Source organism: Lithobates pipiens, unplaced genomic scaffold, assembly GCF_037356315.1.
Source record: "Lithobates pipiens isolate NorthernLeopardFrog02 unplaced genomic scaffold, aLitPip1_a1.2 Scaffold_10, whole genome shotgun sequence".
NCBI classification, from domain to species: Eukaryota; Metazoa; Chordata; class Amphibia; order Anura; family Ranidae; genus Lithobates; species Lithobates pipiens.
Window position 1 is genome coordinate 226,503,838 of NW_027507686.1, and position 16,762 is coordinate 226,520,599.

Genomic DNA, 16,762 nt, shown 5'->3' on the forward strand with positions numbered 1-16,762 from the left:
AGTCACTCTTAAAAATGCACATTTGAAAGGCGCATATAAAAAGGAGGTAGACGTGGGTTGTTGGAGAAGCTGTCTTTTTCCTTTTTAAACACAAATTGAAAGGCAATTTATTTAAAATTCTAAAGAAACTTTTCCTTTAGGTCAATTTGTTAGTATCACTGAGACATAACGAGCTTTCATTGGATAGAGACAAAGACAGTGTGTATTTGTTACCTTACAAAGGAACTGGATAAGGGATGTGTATTCCCTATCACCAAAAATGTTTTATACTATAAAATCACGCTTGACATTCATTTGTAAGACTTTTTACCAAGCAAAATGTTGAACTAAAAAAAGCTAGGCAGAGATGAAATATTCTTATAATGGCAACAATAGCATTAAGACATAGATGTTAAAAATAAGTAGCTAACAAAAATGTCATGTTAAACATAGGAAATAAAACATCCACCTTAAATACCAACATCCCTACATCGAAATTAAAAATCTACCTTAAATACCAACATCCCTACATCGAGATGAAACTTCCACCTTAAATACCAACATCCCTACATCGAAATGAAACATCCACCTTAAATACCAACATCCCTACATCGAAATGAAACATACACCTTAAATAACAATATCCCTACATCCAAATGAAACATCCACCTTAAATACCAACATCCCTACATTGAAATGAAACATACACCTTAAATAACAACATCCCTACATCGAAATGAAACATCTACCTTAAATACCAAGATCCCTACATTGAAATTAAACATACACCTTAAATACCAACATCCCTACATTGAAATGAAACATCCACCTTAAATACCAACATCCCTACATCAAAATGAAACATCCACCTTAAATACCAACATCCCTACATCGAAATGAAACATCCACTTTAAATACCAACATCCCTACATCCCTGCATCGAAATGAAGCATCCACCTTATATACCAACATCCCTACATCAAAATGAAACATCCACCTTAAATACCAACATCCCTACATTGAAATTAAACATACACCTTAAATAACAACATCCCTACATCGAAATGAAACATCCACCTTAAATACCAACATCCCTACATCCCTGCATCGAAATGAAACATCCACCTTATATACCAACATCCCTACATCGAAATGAAACATACACCTTAAATAACAATATCCCTACATCCAAATGAAACATCCACCTTAAATACCAACATCCCTACATTGAAATGAAACATACACCTTAAATAACAACATCCCTACATCGAAATGAAACATCTACCTTAAATACCAAGATCCCTACATTGAAATTAAACATACACCTTAAATACCAACATCCCTACATTGAAATGAAACATCCACCTTAAATACCAACATCCCTACATCAAAATGAAACATCCACCTTAAATACCAACATCCCTACATCGAAATGAAACATCCACTTTAAATACCAACATCCCTACATCCCTGCATCGAAATGAAGCATCCACCTTATATACCAACATCCCTACATCAAAATGAAACATCCACCTTAAATACCAACATCCCTACATTGAAATTAAACATACACCTTAAATAACAACATCCCTACATCGAAATGAAACATCCACCTTAAATACCAACATCCCTACATCCCTGCATCGAAATGAAACATCCACCTTATATACCAACATCCCTACATCCCTACATCAAAATGAAACATCCACCTTAAATACCAACATCCCTACATTGAAATTAAACATACACCTTAAATACCAACATTCCTACATTGAAATGAAACATCCACCTTAAATACCAACATCCCTACATCAAAATGAAACATCCACCTTAAATACCAACATCCCTACATCCCTGCATCGAAATGAAGCATCCACCTTATATACCAACATCCCTACATCAAAATGAAACATCTACCTTAAATACCAACATCCCTACATTGAAATTAAACATACACCTTAAATAACAACATCCCTACATCGAAATGAAACATCCACCTTAAATACCAACATCCCTACATCCCTGCATCGAAATGAAACATCCACCTTATATACCAACATCCCTACATCCCTACATCAAAATGAAACATCCACCTTAAATACCAACATCCCTACATTGAAATTAAACATACACCTTAAATACCAACATCCTTACATCGAAATAAAACATCCACCTTAAATACCAACATCCCTATATTGAAATTAAACATACACCTTAAATACCAACATCCCTACATCGATAAACCATACTGCACAAAAACTGGACAGGGCCCCACAGTACCATCGTCATACTCGAGTGTTGTGTCAAAACTAATTTTTTCATATGTTTTGTGTATTTTATGCAAACAGCCTCTATGTGAGTGTTTTTTTTAAATATCTGTTGTTGGTGTATTGTAATGTGACAAAAATAAAATTAAGATTTTATACTTTATTGGTTAGATGATATGCACAGTCCTTGATGCCACATATAAAGTCCATGTCCAGTGTTTGCATTATAATCATAAATACTGGGTAGTCCTAGATTTTAATATTTTGTTGCCTGATGTGTCAGAAATGGCTGTGTCTATGGCTACCTTTAGATTGGAGAAAGCCACCCATCCCCCTTTAAATAGGAACTTCACCCCCTCTGTTACTTTTTTTTTTAAATCCCATTTTAACTGGTTTAACCTCTATACTTATACTTATACACCCAGTGTGCCCAGAGCTCTCCTGCGGTAAACCACAACTCTGTTACCTCTGTGCCCCATCCTTTTTGTTTACATCATCATGATTATCCCCGGAAGAGAGAACCCCTCAATGGGGAGTGTATGGGACTTTCTGGGTGCTATTCATATACTCATCAACAGCAGGTATGGTTAAAAAAGATATTTTATTTTGACATATATACAGGAAAGAAAAAAAGTGTATAAAAATACATATACATTTCTTCCAAAAATACATATACATTTCTTCCATACAAAAAATACCACACTTTTTGTTCTACATGTTTCTCCTTACGGCTTCTTCAGGAACATGATTATCCCAGGTTGTGGGCAGCTGAGGCACATCACTGTTGCCTGAAATTAAAAAGGTATTTACCCAAAACTTCTGGGATTGTGTTAAAGTGATTGTAAAGGTAAATAAAAAAAATAAAATAACAAACATGTCATACTTACCTCCACTGTGCAGCTCGTTTTGCACAGAGTAGCCCCAAACCTGCTCTTCTGGGGTCCCCAGCGGCTCTTGTGGCTCCTCCCCACATCTGATAACCCCCTCGGAGAAGCGCTTCCCACAGGGGATTACCCTGCAGATGCGCTCCCGAGTCCAGCATTCGGTGTCTATGGACGCCGAATGCAGGACTCGGCCCCGCCCCCCCAGCACTCGCGTCATTGGATTTTATTGACAGCAATGGGAGCCAATGGTGGCGCTGCTGTCAATCTATCCAATCAAGAGCCGAGAACCTCAGGCAGAGAGACAGCATGTTCCCGCTGGGTCAAGTTCAAGGGTTTCGTTAAGTAAAACGGGGGGGCTGGGGGGCCGATCACTGACAGGTGTTTTTTTCACCTTAATGCATAGGATGCATTAAGGTGAAAAAACACAAAGGTTTACAGCCCCTTTAAAGATGTGGGGAAAGAGTAAGATTATGCAAAGAGGGTGAGGATTTGCTTTAATTTGTTTTCTGGAGAAAACATTTTTTAGGTGTGTTAGGCCAGCCATACATGGAGCAAATTTATTTCCTGCAACCACAGGTCATCCCCACAAATTTGCTCGATTCCACCATCAACACAGACAGTGTTGATGCATGAATCTTTCCTGCCGAGCCATTGTCTGCTCGGCAAGAGGAAGGTGGTATGGGGGGGAGGGGAAGGGAAGCCATCCCCGCCATGAGAATACAGTGATTATTGCTAGCAGCTTTAGCAGCCACTAGTGATATTTGCAGGTAAAAACCCAGCATGCTGGTTGTACCCAAGTTGACCGATCGATCAACTTGGTAACATTCAGCCTGCGCATACACAGTTCGAATCTTGCCCAGTTTAGCAGGAACCAGCCAAGATCTGAACCATGTATGGCCTGCCTAAGATTTTCACAGGTTATAGGAGTGATAGGATGCAAGAATGATGGGTTATAATTTAATATTCGATGATAGGATGCAATAGGAAGAGTGTGAAGATGTGCATCCTTGGGGGATAAAAGTGTACAGGTTTATGCACCCACCTGTAAAATAAATAATGATCAGTTGGGGAAAGTATCTCTAATGCCGCGTACACACGATCGGAATTCTCGTCGGAAAAAGTTATGATGGTTTTCCCGACGGAATTCCAACGGAATTCGGCTCAAGCTGTCTTGCCTACACATGGTCACATCAAATTCCGATCATTTATAGCTCGGTGACGTACAACACGACTAGAAAAAGGAAGTTCAATAGCCAGTAGCCAATAGCTTCTGTCTCGTAGTTGAATCTGAGCATGCGTGATTTTTGGCGTGTCGGAATTGCATACACACTATCGAAATTACCGATAGAAAGTTTTTCCGTTGGGAAAATTGAGAACATGCTATCAATTTTTGGCTGGCGGAAATTCGGACAGCTAAATTCCGAGCATACACACGGTCGCATTTTCTGATGAAAAGCTCTCATCTGTCTTTTTCTTATTGATTTGAATGAGCAGGGGTGCTTTAAGAGCGGTGTATACACCGCACTTGGGCTTTCACACTGGAGTGAGATAATAGGCTCTTTACAGGCGCTTTGCAGGTGGTATTTTTAGCACTATAGCGCCTGTAAAGCACCTCAGTGTGAAATGGGTCTTAGGTAATTTTGAAATTATTAGCAGCAACACATCGCAAAAAAAGTTGGAACATGGCCATGTTTACCTCAGTGTAGCATCCCCTCTCCTTGAACAACACTCTGTGAACATCTGGGAACTGAGGAGACCAGTTGCTGGAGTTTTGGGAGAGGAGTGTTGTCCCATTTTTGCCTGATATAGGATTGTAACTGCTCAGGGGTTCTGGGTCTTTTTTGTTGTATTTTGCTTTGCTGGATGCACCAATATTTTCAATTGGCGAAAGGTCTGGACTGCAGGCAGGCCATTTATGCACCTGGACTCTTCTACTACAAAGACATGCTGTTGTCATAGATGCAGTACATGCATACCCCACTTTTAAGTACACAATGGGGTTTATTTACTAAAGCTGGAAAGTGAAAAATCAGGCTCACTTCTGCATAGAAGCCAATGAGCTTCCAGGTTTTATTAGCAAAGCTTAATTGAACAAGCCGGGGTTAGAAGTGCATTGGTTTCTATGCAGAAGTGTATTTTAAGTCTGATTTTGCACTTTCCAGCTTTAGTAAATAAACCCCATTGTGTACTTAAAAGTGGGATATGCCTGTATGCAGTTTAGCATTGTCCTGCTGAAATATGCAAGGCCTTCCCTGAAAGACATTGTCTGGATGGAAGGATATGCTTCTCTAAAACCTGGGTATATCTTTCAGCATTGATGGTGCCTTTCCAGAAGTGCAAGTTACCCATTCCATAGGCACCCTCATACCATCAGAGATGCAGGCTTTTGAACTGAGCATTGATAGCAAGTTGGAAGGTCCCTCTGCTCTTTAGTCTAGAGGAGCCAGTGCCCATGGATGGCAAAAAGAATGTCAAAATTCAATTCATCTGACCACAGAACAGTTTTCCTCTTTGTAACAGACCATTTTAAATGAGCTTTGGCCCAGAGAAGACGGCAGCGTTTCTGGATCATGCTCACTGCTCAGTTTTTTTTGCATGATAGAGCTTTACCTTGCATTTTTGGATGGCACAGCAAACTGTGTTCACAGACAATGATTTTTGGAAGTATTTCTGAGCCAATGCAGTGATGTCCATCAAAGAATCATGCTTCTTTTTAATGCAGTGCCGTCTGAGGGCCAGAAGATCATGAGGATCCAATATTGCATTTCTTCCTTGTCCCTTATGCATGGAGATTTTTCCAAATTCTCTGAATCTTTTGGTTCAGTCCATATTTCACATCTGTATGTACCCAGACTACAGTCATTCCTTTTTATGTGAAGAGAGGGATCAGTACTTTTACATAACACAGTATTACATTGAAACATAATTCGTTTGATGGCTGTAAAATGTCTGTGAATTCTGACAACATGATGACATTTAACTTTAGTGCACAGACTATAAAATGATCCTTGCCTTTTCTAGACATTAATGATCCTAATCGTAAGCCAATTTCAGAGATTTTACAAATATAATTTTTTTTTCCCGTAATGATCAGAAAGTTTAAAGGGTGTGCATTGTCTTACTGGGGAGAATTTATTAAAACTGGAGCTTATATCTTTAGCTTGTTCAGTTAGGCTTTGAAAATGTAAAATAGAAGCTGATTGGCTGTCTTGCACATCTCCTTCCGATGCTGTCTGCTCGATATTAATAAATTCCCCTTATTGTGTTTTCTTTGCTATTCTCTACAATGTCTGATTATTGCAATGACTGCTCAGACTACGCACATCCCTTGTTAGTACTGAACAATGTATGGATGCATTACATTATAACTGACCTTTGTTTGATACTTAAATATTCATAATGAAGCCTTTAACCGCTTGCCAACCGCCGCACACACATATACGTTGCCAGAATGGCACAGGCAGGTGAATGGGCGTACAAGTACATCCCTTTAAATTTGCCGCCGAGGGAGCGTGCTGGTCCTCGGGAACTTGATGTTTGCCGGCGGCCCGCGATTGCGGTGTGGTGAGGTAGAATGGGGAGTTGTCTAAGTATGTTTCCCCGTTCTGCCTTGTATCATGACAGAGATCCACTGCTCCCTGTCATCAGAAGCAGTGATCACTGTCATGTCCTAGGTAGCCCACCCCCCCCCACAGTTAGAATCACTCCCTAGGACACACTTAACTTCTTGATCGCCCTCTAGTGTTTAACCCCTTCCCTGCCAGCGTCAAATTTTTTTTTTTAACAGAAATGTTTTTATTTGTAAGAAAAACAGCAGAACAGCTTAGGTGTACATTGATGAGGCAAGTAAGGCACGAATAAAATACATTCTTATACTTATACTGATATACTGTAAATATATAGGAAATCAGTGCATTTTTATAGCACGGATTGCTGTATAAATGACAGTGGTCCCAAAATAGTGTCAAAAGTGTCCAATGTATCCGCCATAATGTCGCAGTCATGATAAAAATTGAGGTCATTACTAATAAAAAAAAAATGAATAATAAAAATGCCATAAACCAATGCCCCTATATTGTAGACGCTATAACTTTTGCACAAAACAATCAATATACGCTTTTTGCGATATTTTTTTTTTTTTTTACCAAAAATGTGTAGAAGAATACATATCGGCCTAAACTGAGGAAAAAAAACGTTTTTTTATATATATATATTTGGGGTATATTTATTAGGGCAAAAAGTAAAAAATATTCTTTTTTTTCAAAATTGTCACTCTTTTTTTGTTTATAGCGCAAAAAATTTAAACCGCAGAGGTGATCAAATACCACCAAAGAAAGCTCTATTTGTGGGAAAAAAGGGATGTCAATTTTGTTTGGGTACAACGTCGCACGACCGCGCAATTGTTAGCTAAAGCGACATAGTGCCGAATCACAAAAAGTGCTCTGGTCAGGAAGGGGGTAAAATCTTCCAGGGCTGAAGTGGTTAAAAGCAGTACCTAGTATTTAGTTAAAGGAAACTGCAGGGATGTATCAGGCACAGTTGTATTTTTGTCTTGGAAGACAGCGAAACAGCATTTCATTATTTAGGTAATCCTTGCTGAGATTTGCATACATACATCATATAATTCAAAAGGCATGCCCTCCTGGTTTTTACGACAAAATGCTCCATTTAACCTTCGACAACATTTTGTCCCTACATTGTGGCCTTTCTTAAAGTGTGATTTTAATGAACCCTACTTCTAATCAGGTCATTGACCTTGAACATCTTGTGCCATTTTCAGCTTGTCATTAAGTGAAAGACGCTGTTGCTATAGAGCAATACAGGCCACTGGATTCTTGTACACTTTAGAATGATGGAAAATAAAGAAATTCACTTGTCACTTAACAAAAGAGTAAAGAACAAAACTGCCATGCAATACAGACAAAATAGTCACTCGTTAGAGAATGCTAAACTTGTTTTTTCAACAAAATCTCATCACTAGGTTTCGTTCATTTGATGACAAGAAGTGCTAATAGAGGATTTAGTTGTTTGTGTCAGTGCCCTCCAATGTCCACAAACCAAACAAGAAGCTATATGAGTTGCCCAGTAATCCCCGATTTGTTAAATTGGTTTATACAGTTACTGGTTTTAGATCATTTATTTAAAGCTCCTTCATATTAAAAAAAAAAAAAAAAAACTTTGAAAAGAAACTTGTGGGCAGGTTCTTTCCAATCAGAAATGAACCAACAAAACCGTGGACTTTTGTCCGAATGGCGTTGGCCCAAATTTGTCTTGCATACACACGGCCCCACAATTGTTGGCCAACAATTACGAACGTACTGACATACTACGTGGTTCTTCAGCTCTTTAGCGCCACCCTTTGGGCTCCTATTGCTAATTTCATGTTAGTAGAAGTATGGTGAGTGTTGATTCGTGCCTCTCATTTTGTGCTTTTTATTACGGCCGTTCGTCAACCAGACATCTTGCGGAATCGGAGGAGATAACGTGTTATTTATTATTGGCCTTGGAGTTATTGTTTTGACATCATTTTTTTGGTTTAATAATGATTTGATTTGTTATATTTTCTATATTTTTGAATGCATAGAATGCACTTTTTGGTTAAGTTCTATTGGCAGATAGCATGTCTAATTTTATTTGTTTTCTTTTTTTAATGCACAATAAAAATATCGTTTAGAATAATACTTGGCTATGTGTTTTACTTCAAATGACAGTTTGGGAGTAGGGAGTTACATTTAAAAAAGAAAAAGGAAAAATTGACAAGGGACACCAACATAGTTGTATCTTTGCTCTTAAAAACTACGGGATAATGGTGTTGTGGTAACTTGCCCAAAGAAAAAAAAACAATAATAATATTCTTGATATCACTAGAAAAAAAAAGCCTTTGAAAATTTGTTTGTAACTCCATCAGTATCACCAGCAAAGCAGCTTCATTATTATCCCATTAAAGAAGAAGAGAATGTGCGCTGCATTTCGAGATTTCAGAATTTGCTGTGTCACGAATGTTAATTCTCCATTATGAACGCTAGTTTACAAGACCGACCGCTTCTGGCTCGTTCTTGCTTCTGAGCATGCGGGTTTGTACTATGGACTTTTGTCTGACAGACTTGTGTACACACAACAATCCGACAACAGACATTTGCCTGTGGAAAATTTTAAAACCTGATATCTAATATTTGTCCACGGAAAATCCGACAACAATTGTCCGATGGAGCGCACAAATGGTAGGATTTTCTGCCAACAGCCTGTCATCACACAATTCCCGCCGGAAAATTGGATCGTGTGTACGAGGCTTTACACACGATCCAATTTTCCGGCGCGATGGCTTCATCATCGTGTGCAATTGTGCGTGTGTGCCAGGCATCAAATATAGTGCGCAATATGGATTAAATAAAGTGATTTTTGCAACACGCTCATTGAACAGTCCACATTCAGTGAAAGTTCATGTACTGCAAACTTTGCAGTGCATTAGCTTTCACTGAATGCAGACTGTTCAATGAGCAGGGGCGGACTGACCCATCGGGCACTCGGGCACTGCCCAAGGGCCTGGGGCCATTAGGGGGGTGGCCCATAAGAAGCTCTGCAAGACTGCAACAGATACAGTCTATCTCGGGCAGCGGCTGTAATAGGACCTCTCATGGCGCACTGCTCCCCGCCGGCCCCTGCTTCCCTTCCATCCACCCCAGGTGCTTGTACTGTACATTACATCACCTGTGACGGACGAAAAGAGAGGAGAGGCCAGCGGGGAGTAGCGTGCCATGGGAGGACTTATTATTACAGGCATTAGATAAGGCTGTGTACTTTTTATTTTTTACAGGAGTCTAGAGACACCAGGGCCACCACCATCGGCAGCCAGTACAGATGTAAGGGGCCTGGGCTCCAACAGGACCGCAGGAGGCCCCATGATACTCTCCTGGTCCCCCCACAGTGCCCCCACTCCCACGCAGTGTCCCCCCACTTGCATCCCTCTGTGTCCCCTGTTCTCACTGCATCCCTCTCTGTCCTCATAACACTGCATCCCTCTGTCTGTCACCAGCATCCCTATGTCCATCCTTGTCACACTGTGTCCCTCCCTGTCCCTGGCTTCCTTCTCTGTCACCAGCGTCCCTCTCTGTCCTCATCGCACTGCGTCCCTCTTTGTCCCCAGTGTCCCTCCCTGTCCCTGGTTATCTGAAAGGTGGGTTTCAAATGTTTCGACAGAGGCGCAGTTTCAGTGCTTGCCATAGGCGCCATTTTCACTAGATAAGCCTCTGACTCTGGAGGAGCTGCAGAGATCCACAGCTCAAGTGAGAGAATCTGTCCACAGGATAACTATTAGTCATGCACTTCAAAAATCTGGCCTTTATGGAAGAGTGGCAAGAAAAAAGCCATTGTTGAAAGAAAGGCATTTGAAGTTTGCGTGAAGCCATGTGTGGGACACAGCAAACATGTGGAAGAAGGTGCTCTGGTCAGATGAGACCAAAACTGAACTTTTTAGCCTAAAAGCAAACCGCTATGTGTGGCAAAAAAGGAACACACATCACCCTGAACACAACATCCCCACCGTGAAACAGGGTGGTGGCATCATCATACTGTGGCAATGTTTTACTTCAGCAGGGACAGGGCAGCTGATCAGAGTTACTGGGAAGATGGATGAAGCCAAATACAGGGAAATCTTAGAAGAAAACATGTTAGAGTCTGCAAAAGACTTGAGAATTGGGTGGCGGTTCACATTCCAGCAGGACAATGACCTTAAACATACAGTCAGAGCTACAATGGAATGGTTTAGATCACAGCATATTCATGTGTTAGAATGGCCCAGTCAGAGTCCAGACCTAAATCCAATTGAGAATCTGTGGCAAGGCTTTTGAAAATTGCTGTTCACAGACGCTCTCCATCCAATCTGACAGAGCTTGAGCTATTTTGCAAAGAAGAATGGGCACACATTTCACTCTCTTGATGTGCAAAGCTGATAAATACATACCCAAAAAGACTTGCAGCTGTAATTGCAGTGAAAGATGGTTCTACAATGTATTGACTCAGGGGGACATTCATCATTTTCCTTCCACTTCACAATTATGTGCCACTTTGTGTTGGTCTAGCACATAAAATCCCAATAAAATACGTTTTTGGTTGTAACATGACAAAATGTGGATAAACTCAAGGGGTTTGAATACTTTTTCAAGGCACTGTATTTATTTTATTGTTTATTTCTGTCAATTTTCAAAATACAAAGTGAGCAAACAGAAGAAAAATCTAAATTAAATAAATATTTGGTGTGACCATCTTTTGGCTTCAATCCAGCATCAGTTCTAACACTTGCACACTTTGTACACTTGCGTAAAGTCAGGGATTTTGTAGTATTAGAGTCAGGTGTATGATAAACTAATTATACCAACCAGGCGCTAATGATAATCAATTTCACATGTAGGTTGAAACACAGTCATTAACTGAAACAGCTGTGTTGGAGGCTTAAAACTGGGTTAGGAATAGCCAAACTCTGCTACTAAGGTGAGGTTGTGAAAGACATTTACATGTCACAGGTCATACACCATGGCAAGACAGAAACAAGACACAAGGGAGTTGATTTACTAAAACTGGAAGTTGCAAAATCTGATACAGCTGTGCATGGTAGCGTATCAGCTTCTAAATTCAGCTTGTTTAATTAAGCTTTGACAAAAAAAAACCTGGAAGCTCATTGTTTTCTTTGCAGAGCTGTGCCAGATTTTGTACTCTACAGTTTTAGTAAATCAACCCCATGTTAGTTATACTACATCAGTAAGGCTTCTCCCAGGCAAAGATCTCAAAGCATGAGAAAAGAAGAAATGGCTGCACATTCAAAGGTTCCAAAACAAAATGACTTTTATTGAAAACGATCAGTATACACCAGGGACACCAGGTATAAGTCACGTAGATGCGTTTCACACATCTGACCTGTGCTTAATCACCTATGATTAAGCACAGGTCAGATGTGTGGAAGGCGTCTACATGACTAATACCTGGTGTCCCTGGTGTATGCTGGTCATTTTCAATAAAAGGCATTTTGTTTTGGAACCTTTGGGTGTGCAACCATTTCTTTTTTTCTCAATTTTCACGGAGGCAGGCTGGGGCTAGCACTCCTACTTGGTTCCAATTGAGGTATTGCACACACCTGGAGCAGCGATCCCTTTTCTCAAAGATCTCAAAGCAGACAGGAATTTTAAGATGTGCTGTTCAAGCCCTTTTGGAGAAGCACAAAGAAATGCCCAACATTGAGGACTGTAGATGCAGTGGTCGGCCAACAACACCTAATGCAGCAGATGAAAGTCATCATGAGTACTTCCATTAAACATTGGAAGATGTCCAACAGTGCCATCAGCCCAGAACTGGTGGAAACCAGTGGGATCCAGGTACACCATCTACGGTCCGGAGAAGTCTGGCCAGAAGTGTACTTCATGGAAGAATTGCAGCCAAAAGCCATACCTTCAATGTGGAAGCAAGGCTAAGTGACTCAACTATGCACAAAAACTTAAGAACTGAGGTGCAGAAAAATGCCAGAAGGTGCTCTGGACTGATGAATCAAATTTTTAAATATTTGGCTATGGAAGAAGGCAGTTTGTTTGTCAAAGAGCTTGAGAGCACTACAATAATGGTTGTCTGCAGACAAAAGTGAAGCTTGGTAGAGGTTCCTTGCACGTTTGGGGCTGCATTTCTGCAAATAGAGTTGAAGATTTGTTTAGAATCAAGGGTGTCCTCAATGCTGAGAAATACAGGCAGATACTTATCCATCATGCCATACCATCAGGGAGGCGTGTGATTGGCCCCAAATTTACTCTGCAGCAGGACAACTGGAAGTGATGGTCCTGGAAGTCCTGGTTTGGCCCCCACATAGCCCTGATCTCAACATCATAGAGTATGTCTGGGATTACATGAAGAGACAGGAGGATTTGAGGCAGCCTACATTCACAGAAGATCTGTGGTTAGTTCTCCAAGATGTTTGGAACAATCTACATGCCAAGTTCCTTCAAAAATTGTGTGCAAGTGTATCTAGAAGAATCAATACTGTTATGAAGGCAAAGGGTGGTCACACCAAATATTGATTTGATTTGGATTTCTCTTCTGTTCATTTACTTTTCGTTTAGTTAATTGATAAAATGAATTATTAACACTTCTATTTCTGAAAGCGTTTGTAATTTACAGCATTTTTCACAGTTGCCTAAAACTTTTGCACAGTGGTGAATGTAAGAGGCATTATACTGCTACCAATTATTAGTATCTGTTATCTAAGAAAGGTAATTTAGTTCCCTCATTTATGAGTTTTTAAAGCATCATGAGGTTAACCAACAGAGTGCCAAAGAAACCAAAGAGTCTGTTTTTAAATTGCAGGTGTATCAGTCAAAAACCTGCAAAATTGTTTTATGTGCCCATAGGAACAGTATACAAAAATTACAGGACATTGCCAAACATGGACAAACTGCATCTGCACAGGGGAACCAGTCAAAGCATATTGATGGTAATAGGCAAATTTAGAACGTTTTGCCTCCAGAACTATCACAGAATTCAGTTTTTCTGTGATCCAGTCTTGATAAAAACCTTATTTATGATGAAAAAAGAGGTACAAGAAAAGTACACAGTACTTTGCAATGCGTGCATCCAGGGGGAAATTAAAGGGTTGACAATCTGCTGTTGTGCGCAAAATGGAAAATTAAAGGGGTTGTAAAGCTTTGTTTTTTATTTTTTAAATAGGTTCCTTTAAGCTAGTGCATTGTTGGTTCACTTACCTTTTCCTTCGATTTCCCTTCTAAATGTTTTTTTTCTTTGTTTGAATTTCTCACTTCCTGTTTCTCCTCAGTAAACCTCACACCATCATCCGAGCGGTGTTTAGTCAGCCAGAACAGCTTACTGAACAGCTTACTGAGGAGGAACAGGAAGTGAGAAATTCAGACAAAGAAAACAAATAAAAAAAACATTTAGAAGGGGAATCGAAGGAAAAGGTAAGTGAACCAACAATGCACTAGCTTAAAGGAACCTATTTAGAAAATTAAAAAAGGAACCATTACAACCCCTTTAAACCACAGATAGAAGGCCAAACTCAGTCCAGCTGCTGAAGCTCATTGGCGGGCATCCATAAACTAAAAGTGACAATAGGAACAGGAAAAAATTGCACAGATCTTGGAAAAAATTATAGCATTTTTTGTATAAAACAAAATTGTCAACTCGCATTTGGCCGACTTGTAACAGCACACATCAGGCTGGCAGAGGGCAGTTTAGTGTAAATGCGCACATCATGACAAGTGGCCACTGAACTATACTCTGCCAGCCTGATGTGTGCTGTTACAAGTCGGGCCAAAAGTGAGTTTGTGTTTGTTTTATACAATGAATACTGTCCTTTTTACTGCACTATATTGGTGTGTTTTTCTTTGTTCTTACTGACAAAAGCATTATATGATGAACTTTACAAAGCTGAAAGGTTGCCATTTGGAAATTGTACCTAAGGCCAATGCTCAAGGAAATATCTGGACCCCTGGGCAATGGAAATAAGTGATGAGGTTTGTTGAGTCATCTGTCACCCTTTTTCCTATATCTGGACAGGTTTTAATTTGGAGAAAGCAAAAGAATGCCTTTAGACAACAATGCCTACTGCCAAATGCTAAACATTGTGTGAGATCCGTATTGATATTGGCAGCCATCTCATGAGCCACATTAGGTCTGATGATTACTCTCCATAGTCATATGGTCGATGATTATACGCCTGTTTTATTGGAGCAAGTGCTCTTTTTACTGTTGGTGTAATTAAAATTCAGGAGTCATTCATCAATGTAGAAATAAAGTCAAATACATTCCGTGGCCTGAGCAGTGATCATATCGAAACATTATTGTGCCTTTATGAGATGTTCTGTAGAGCACAAATCTCTTTACAGATCAGGACTTGTATGACAGCATTCCAAGAAAGGCTAAGGATGTTGTGAAGGCAAAGGCTTTCCCTACGGTTTGTTAAGCCATTAAAAAAAAAAAAACATATTGATAGGTAGTTGTTATTTTGTCCATCCCTGCATATCGGATAACACAGCACAGAATTATACAGTAGGTGAAAGTTGTTTTGAAACTACTAAAGCTTCATTTTCAGATTTGTAGGCGATAAGTCATAAATATAGGGATTTACGGGATGTATCAATGTGTTCTTACTTAGAAATGTAGTCATATACACATCTTAAAATAATAAAATAAAATAATAATAATGCATTTTAATATAGACATTAGCCTCTTTTATCTTCACTTATTCCAAGGTAACTATATACTATATACCACCAACATGTGCAAGATGTGATACCCAGTAATAGGTTATTCATGACCGTTTCTCTTTAAAATATAACTATCAAATATACATGTGTACTTGCTTTATCAGCCTCTAAAATAAATCTAACATTGATAACCTTTACTAAAGATTTATGCTTTGTCCAGAAGCATGGCCTTGCTGTGTTTTTATATCTTGTTGCACTGCGATCAAGCTTCTCTTGCCACACAACCAAGACCTGCCTAAAAGATGCCAGGAGCAACTTATCAGAGTACAGCAAGGTGGACACACAGAGCAAGGGGTCTACAGACCATTATACTGGAAAGATGATGTATCTTTATAAAAGCTAACCTGGCACACTGGCATTTTTCAGAGGTGGCAGTGACGCAGGTGAAGAATAAACTCAGCCTTTAGTTATTCAGGATCAGTTTGTAGGAATAGTCTGGAGGGAATAGTGGCTAAAGCTCTGGTGGTCCTTGAAAAATAAGAGTGAAGCCTAGTACACCGTTTTTTTTTTTTCATTCTACCCAGCGGGTTAAACGAAAAATAAAAAAACCTGACAGCTCAGGTCGGAGCCGATGTACTTACAATCCAATTTTAGTACAGCGATCGCCTCTATTGTGTTCTGCCACTGGCTGAGAGCGCTGACGGTCAGCAAATCTTTTTCGGTCATGAGCGAATGCCCGGCCTCTGTTGGATCGGCTCCCATACCCACAGGCCGAATGTCGGCCGGTTTCTATTGAACCGACTGATGCCGCATGACATTCGGCCCGTGGGTACTAGGCTTAAGAGATGTCTTGCAAAGAGGGAAAAGGAGGCCAATGCATCCGATTTGCACCCGATTTTCAGGGTGAAAAAGTGCGCGTTATACGCCAATAAATACAGTATATATAATATAACTGAGAACTAACATTTATAGGTAAAGTTGATCCTGGGAATATCCATTTGCCTCTAGGGGGGTCAGGAAGGAATATTTTCCCCTGATATACCAAATTGGATCATGCTTTACTGGGGTTTTTCCCCTTCCTCTGGATCAACTGTAAGTATAGGATTGTGTATATGGTGTTGTATGATTTTTTTTTCTCTTTTATTGATTGAACTAGCTGGACTTGTGTCTTTTTTCAACCTAACTATGTAACTAAAAGTAAGGGGGACATCTTCCAATAAGGACACTGGTTCTGGTGACCTGGGGGTCCCCAAGGAATTCCTTTCATTTGCAGCGATTTCCTCTCACTTCCTGTTTGGCTATGGGACAGGAAGTGAAAGGGAATCTCCACAATGGGACACAGATAGCGACAAAAAAAATCTGACAGGGGTTATAACCCTCCCTTGCTTTATCCAAAATTAGGAAGAACATTTGGCATATAGTTCTACTTGAATTT